General features: G+C 32.7%; 1 non-coding gene across 1 annotated transcript; it reads left to right on the forward strand.

Annotated features, from left to right (window-relative positions):
* The first annotated feature begins 1,621 nt into the window (after positions 1–1,621).
* LOC128281726 (small nucleolar RNA R71) lies at positions 1,622–1,729 on the forward strand. Its single transcript, XR_008271989.1, has one exon. It is a non-coding gene; the product is annotated as a small nucleolar RNA R71 (small nucleolar RNA).
* Positions 1,730–7,993: the final 6,264 nt, after the last annotated feature.

Consider the following 7,993-nt stretch of genomic DNA (forward strand, 5'->3'; position numbering starts at 1 on the left):
GCTCCATAGTGGACAACTCTTCTAACTTTTTTTTCTTTGGCAAAAGCTCCTTTAAGAATTTTGCATACTTGGGCATCTACAAAAGGTATTTAACAAAAGGTAAGTTAATATGCAATCTTTTTAAAAGTTTAGAAAATTTACCATATTGTTCATTCATGCGATCTTTCTTCAACTCTGTTGGATATGGGATTTGTAGTTTGTATTCTCTGGCCACCAACTTATGTTCTTTTTTGCATTCCTCAACCCTATCATTTTCTCAACAGCTTCTAGATTCAACTTCTTTTCAGGCTTGGCCAACACATATCCACTTCGTAAAGTGATTGCATGGACTTGCTCTTTTAAGTTGGTTTCAGCGTTACTAGGTAAACTACCTTGTTGTCTCTCTAAAACCAATTTAGCAAGCTTGCTAATCTGATTCTCGAGACCCTGAATAGATGCCTGTTAATTCCTCAAAAAGTTGTTTCAATGTTCTAGAATCTAGTTTTTTACACTAAAATAAATTTAGTCAATATCTTTTCAAGATTCAACTTCCTTTCTTGCTAATAAGGTTGCTAAAAACCAGGAATGGGTTGTGACTTTTGATTTCCTTAACCACCCTAAGAAAAATTTAGATGATTTCTCCTTCCTGAGTTATAATTATTGCTATAGGGGTTATTTTGAAGTTTAAGATTATTAAGATTATTACTCATAAAGTCAACTTACTCGTGCTCCAATGTAAACTTGAAGGGCAAAAATTCTACTCCGGTCACATTAGGGGTGAGTATACGGTCGAGTCGAATCAAGTAAAATTTTTTCAGTTTTTCGAATTGATGAATCCTATTTTAGCAACCAAACTCAATTTGATTTTTTTTCAAATAGAATCAAATCATGTTAAAAAAATTTTAGTCAAGTCGAGTCGAGTTAACGGATCCTATTATTTATATTCAATGTTGCATTTACAAGGATAGATTATTTAACTAGTAGGCGAAGTATAATATCATTTAACTACAGAAACAAGATAATGGTTTTGCCTTTTAACTTAATGAGTAAACATTTATCAAAACAATGTAGTTTTGCCTTTTAACTTAATAGTTTTGACTTTTAACTTTAGAAAAGTTAAAAATTTATCAAAACAGCGTAGTTTTGCCTTTTCTTATTCAGATTTTCAGATAACTCAAATTTTGTAATTCATATTTGAGTTAAACCGAAAAACTTAATTTTTTATTCGAGTTGATCTAAATAACTTGATTAACTTAGACAACTCAAGCTATTTAATTCAAAAAAATTGAATTTTTTATCTAGTTTTTCAAATCAAATTGGATTTTCTTACCTCTAAGTCGCATCACCTTGCACTACAGGATTCACCTCTTTAGCTAAACTTAAACCATCCATTTTCTTAGCAAGAGCTTCAACTTGACTCACCAATATAGCAACTATTTTTATATTAAAAACATTGGTTGCCTTGGAAAACTTTGCTCTGATAACTTGCCACTAATAGTTATTCAGTGCCATCTCCTCAATAAATTTTTAGGTTGTCTCAGGTGTTTTATTATTCAGTGTTCTACCAGCTGCTGCATCAATCATCTGTCTAGTCAAGGGATTCAAACCATTATAAAAAGTTTGAACATATAACCACAAAGGTAATCCAAGATGAGGACACATTCTCAACAGATCCTTAAATCTCTCTCATGTATAATGAAAACATCTCAAGATCAAATTAAGAAAAAGAAGAGATGTCATTCCTCAACTTAGATGTTTTGGGCTGGTGGAAAGTATTTCAACAAAAACTTTTCAGTCATCTGAGCCTAAATAGTGATGGAACCCCGTGGAAGTGAATTCAGCCATGTTTTGCCTACTTCCTTAAAAATAATGGAAACTACCATAAGCATATGGCATCATCAGTAACACCATTGATCTTAAATCTGTCGCAGATCTCCAAAAAGTTAGCTAAATGAGCATTCAAATTTTCCTCTTACAATCCATCAAACTGAACATATTGTTGCATCATCTAAATTGTGTTCGGCTTGATCTCAAAATTATTTACAGCAACAGTTGGTCTGACAATACTTGATTCAGCCCCAATCAAAGTGGGCTTAACATGGTCATACATAGTTCGAAGAGCAGGATGTATAGGAGGTTGCATATTACCAGGATTAATATTCATCTCCACAGTAATGTCCTTTTGCTCTAATCCTCTATGAAAATTTGTTGTTGACCTTACCTTGCTTCTCTAACTTCTTTTCCATTTCTGCGAGCAACCTTTTCAATTTCACTATCAAAAAGTAATGGTTCCAATGGGTTGCCTCTAGTGATAAACCAAAAGAATCTGTAAGAATCAAACAAAAGAAAATTAGAATTTAGAAATTAATTTAAAAGAAAAAAGTATTAAAGTTACAATAAAAAATTGGTTAAATTAATAAAAATAAAGTTTTCCTAATATTCTAGTCTTCGAAAACGACACCAAAAACTTGATGGTCACGAAACTAACTAAAAATTTGAGTAAGACAAGTGCATCTATCAATTAATAGTATAGTTACAGTGAGCAAAGATATAATTTCCCATGAGGACTACAAGTACTAGTAGTTATCGTCTTTCGATTATTTAATCGAATAATTCAAATGATCGATTAAAACTAAAATTAACTAATTTAATTAACTAACAAACGCGACAAAGAACAAAACACAAATATAATAGAATAATAACAAAGAAACGAAGCAATACCTAGGTAAGCATCAGCCTAGATTTCATCTGTCACTATCAATCAAAATTACACAATTTCTTTACTTAACACCTTCATTCGTAAAAATCCATAAATTATGTTAATATCTCTTTCGAGAAAAAGAGCAACTAACTCTAGCTTGATTAACTAAAATTTCTTTCTAATTAAAACCCTTATTATCACATTAACTCATGTTATGGATTCCCCCATTAGATTTGACTCTGATTCAGTAGATTTATGTCGTCCTATTTTTGGGATTGTATGCAACTCTACTCAGTTACTCAAGATCTAATCTTAAACAGGGTTTATTCAACTACCTATTTAAACACATCGAACATGGATTAATACCCTATAAATATCAAACCAAGATTTAAGCACACAGAATTGAGAACAAAGAAACTAAGTATTTATTGCATAAAACATAAACCAAACGACAAAATTCATTATAAGGTTCATCTCCCGTACGTATTTAGAAAATTAATTAATGCTTGAAAAGAGAAAAATCAATTATATAGTATAATTGAAAGAATAAAAGAAACTCATGATAACTTCATAAGAAATCAATTGGGAATTTTCAATATTGATGGAAATCTGCTTCAAAGTCTTCTTCAGTATTCTCTGGTGGCTCGCTCCTATCTTCTTATTTTTGTCATATATACATATTAGAATGCTCGAAAAACTTAAAAACTCGTAATTTTTCGATGTTCAGTGTGCAATCCCGTGGAATCGACATAGTTTACCACATGCCCGTGTGGTATTGTTGTGTGAAAAGGTACAACCAGTATGGCACCTTTAGTTTGCTCCAACACTTCAATTTTCACTCATTTTTTGCTCATTTTGCTCCCAAGTGTTTTATTAAGCATTAAAATATGAATTTAAAGGATTATGCGTATAAAATTCACAATTAACATTGGATAATCACCCAAAACATGTTAAGAATGAGGGTAAAACATTTTACTCTTAGCATCTAAAATACAAAAAATAAAAATAAAAAAGAAATTTCATGCCATTGCCACATATTGGTTATGATGGGCCAATTTATCCCGGGCCCAAAACCCAAAAATAAACAGAAATAAAGTCCAATAATTAAAATAGTCCAAAATTACAACCCAAATTTCTAATGGCCCAATATGGCCCAAAACAAAATTAACCCTAAAGGGCCCAATAGCCCAAAACCTAAACAGTTTCAACCTAACAGCAGAAATGGGAAACCCTAGCTAGGTGCGCCGTCGCAACCTCCACATCCGTACGCCACCTGCCACTTCCCAGCTGGACCATGGCTTTCTTCGTACCTGCAAGGACAACAGAAACATAAGAAAACAAAGAAAAATAGTAGCAAAAACAATTTTGTAAAAAAATGCATTAGCTATAAAAAGCCACCAAAAACATGAATATATTTTTTGACACACGAATACACAGAGAGCAATCAAAAACGAAAAAGAATCAAAAGGTGGTCTTTCATTTTGTGTTATTTTCCATTTTTTGTTTACTTTATTTTTTAGAGAAAGCATAAAAAAGAAATAAACGAAAAGAGGAGAAATCTCATCTGTCTCTTCGTATCCTGCCGCCGTGGGTGAAGGAGGTTCGTCGTTTCTGATGGAAAACGACGCCTTTAGGCTCAGGAAGTCAAAAAAACAAAAAAATGCCCCTTTTTTTTCTGGCCACCGTAAATGGCAGCACTATCGCTGGTGACTGGCAGCCACCACAGTGGTTCGGCGCAAGAGCAACGATCGGAGTTCGGCCGGAGGGGAAGGGCCTAAGAGAAAGGGGAGAGAATTTTTATTTATTTATTTTTTTTTTGAGTTTGAAGGGTAAAAATGATTTTTTTGTAAATATTTCAGCTTTTAAAAACACATAAAACTTTGCCATTTTGGTGCCAGTGTGCATAGGCCAAAACGACGTCGTTTAACATGTGACCCGAAACCTAACCCGCTCCGGATTGAGGATTCGCTCATTTTTTTTAAGCGGAGGGGATATTTGCGCATTCAGCCCCTCCGCTTTTTCAGCTAGTTTCAATTCACTACTTTTTGTTTTTTTATTTTAATTTTGCCCGATGATTTTGATTTTATTTCATTTTAATCCTTTAAAAGAACGACGCCATTTTGGGGATAGGGGATAATTTCCCATTTGGTCCCCCTTCTTATATGCGCGTTACAATTTAGGTCTGCTACTTTATTTTTATTCTGATTTTTCCCTTTAAATTCTGTTTAACTTTCAATTTAGCCCCCCTTTTTTTGCATTTACATTTTATTTAGTATTTTATTTATTTTAAATTTATACTCCTAAGTTCATTCTAATCCCGATTTAATCCTTAACCTGTTATAACTTCAATTTCTTTTATTTTTTTATGTTTTAAAGAATTGTTTTATTTAATATTTCGCTTAATATTTTATTTATTTAATATTTATTTCTTTAACTTTTTTTATGATTAAAATTCATTTATTTATGTTCCTTTTACTCATATATATTGTCTATTATTACTATCATTATTATTATTTTATCTATTATTTATTTATTTATATATGTTTTATTTCAAATTATAGCTTTAATTTCATTTATATTCTACTTTGATTATTTATTTTCAATATTTTTATAAACCATTCTCCTTATTATTTATGTACTTATTTATTTGTTTCTTTGTCATATTTATATTTATTAGTATTTTCCTTTTAGTGTGTTGTTCTGTCATTATTATTATCATTGTTGTTATTTATTTTGTTTATTTCATTCACCTTTGATTGTTAATATTGGTATTAAGTTGTATCATATATTGCCATTACGAATAATGAATTGTTTATTAGTATATTGATATTGTTGTCATTCATGAGAATAATGTTTTATTCACATACCATTTTATTTTTAAAATATTGCATTAATTTTTATCCAAATTCGTAAAAAATAATTTTTAAAAATAGGCAATGTTTCGCATTCTGGATAAACGAGAAATCGTACCCTAACTTATGGGGTCTCGATTTTCTCGTTTAACCTAAAATATCCAAATATCCTTTCAAATTTTAAAACACATGAATTTGAAATAAAAATAAATGCAATATTCTGTGTTTAGAAACTCGAGAAAGTCATGCCCTAACTTACGGGGTTATGATCCTTCTCGTTGGATCTAAGTAACCTAATATCCTTCTAAATTAAAACATACAATATTTTAAATAAAAAGAATTTAAAGGCAAGCTCATTCTTGAGGGTTCAAAATGTCGTGTCTTAACTTACGAGATGTGACATTTATTATCTCAAGACGAGAGGGCCTTTAATGCTCGTTTCAATTTATTCAAACATTTTTTTTTAAAAAAATCAACATTAATAAAAAAAGGATCGTATTTTAAATTCTTTTTGAGTTTTTGACTTTCAACGTTAAGACATTAATTAATCATTTAGGTACAAATTTTGGGCGTTATAAGGGTGCTAATCCTTCCTCGTACGTAACCGACTCCCGAACCCGCTTTCTCAAATTTCGTAGACCAAAATTGTTGTTTTAGTAAATCAAAACGTTTTATTAAAATGATCAATCACAGGGTGACCCGATGACACCTCATAAAAAAGATCGATGACGACTCTCATTTTTTCATTTTTTTATAAAAGTCGATTTCAAAAAATATGGTTTCGACAGCTTGGCGACTCCAATAAGGATCAATAAGAGAGTCAAGCCGCAAATTAATTATTTTCTATCTTTTCATTGAAAATTAAAAAAATTGACTTAAAATTACGATCCTTTCATTGCATTTCATCCGTCATTTTTGTGATCTTGGTCGTAATATATTTTTTTATTGGTTCGAGTCTTTAGATATTTTCGTATATTGCATTGCATGATCGTTCGATCTTACCCTTTTCAGTGGAAGTGAGAAACTATTCCTTCATGAGATTTTCACCTCTGTATAGGATAGTGGATCGCTTTCGGGATACATCCGTACATATGTCTTTGTGAGATTTTCATCTCCGTATAGCCATAGGGAAATGTATTCCCCTGAACTGAACCTGGTTTGCATGAGCCTATAATAGGTGAAGATCGAGGAATCTGCCGGTTCAAGTACCCTTTCTTTAGAACAGAAACACATATAGTAATCCATAAGAGCCCCCCTGGGTAGAGCTACACCGAACCATTAGTGGTTACTCGAATAGGTGTCTTATTATTTCTTGCTTACTTTGAGTTTTTAATTTCGTATAAAATGTACTAACTTGTGTTGTTTTTTTTATTGTGATTGCATGACATTTTCATAAAAAAAAAGTGTCGATTCACGTTCAATTACTAAATAGAGAGTTTTCCATGGAGAACGAATTTCTTAATAAAGTGGAGGATAATGCGGCTATTCGTATATGGTCAGAGAAAATGCAATTAGAGAAAGGTGACAGTTTGGCAGAAGGGTACACATTGGAATTATGGGACTTCACCCATATTAGCGTGACACAAAATGATCTTCGGGAATTGAAAGAGATATGGGTCTATTGGGACGATGAAATCAAACAGATATTTTACTGTAATTATGGAGACTTTCCCTATCTACTCGACATCAAGGTGGACAAGCATTTGTTTCGAGTTCTGGCTCAATTTTGGAATCCTGCCCACAGTTATTTTTCCCTTGGAAAGGTCGATTTGGTGCCTACTGGAGTATACAGCTTTGCTTCGTTGCCCAAAGATTCAAGTTGACAAAGCCTATTCTAGAGTCGTCAATGTCCCAACCTTTGTAAAGAAGTTGATGAATATCACGGGAATGAGTGAACAGTGGGTTGCGGCACGGATCAATAAAAAATGAGAAAGTAAATGTATTCCTTGGAAAAGTCTGCAAGATCTGATTTTGCCACACCCAGATATGAAGAAAAGGGTTGATGTTTTTGCTTTGAGTATTTATGGGATGATGGTTTTCCCTAAAGCACTAGGACACGTAAATGAGGCGGTTTCTGTTTTGTTTGACCGACTTGATAAGAGGGTCATGCCTGTTCCCGTAATTTTGGCCGAAACATTTAGATCCTTGAATGCCTGCCGTAGAGCGAGTGAGGGAAGATTCATTGGATGCACATAACTATTGCTAGCTTAGTTTCACAGCCATTTCTAAAAAGTAGACAAAGTTTCTTATCCAGTATTCTCTGAGAACTACTTTCCATTAAAAGAAATAGCGGCTACACCGAGACGGGATGATATTTTAGAGGAAAAATGGATAGCGATCCTCCAAAATCTCCAAGAAGGGATGTCGAGTGGAGAGCCCCTTGGATGGTCCCCGATGAGATTCTATATCAGTGTGGTGGCTTTGACTAGGTCCCTTTTCTAGGGATCTGGGGAGCTATCAG

Source organism: Gossypium arboreum, chromosome 1 (assembly GCF_025698485.1).
Source record: "Gossypium arboreum isolate Shixiya-1 chromosome 1, ASM2569848v2, whole genome shotgun sequence".
NCBI lineage: Eukaryota > Viridiplantae > Streptophyta > Magnoliopsida > Malvales > Malvaceae > Gossypium > Gossypium arboreum.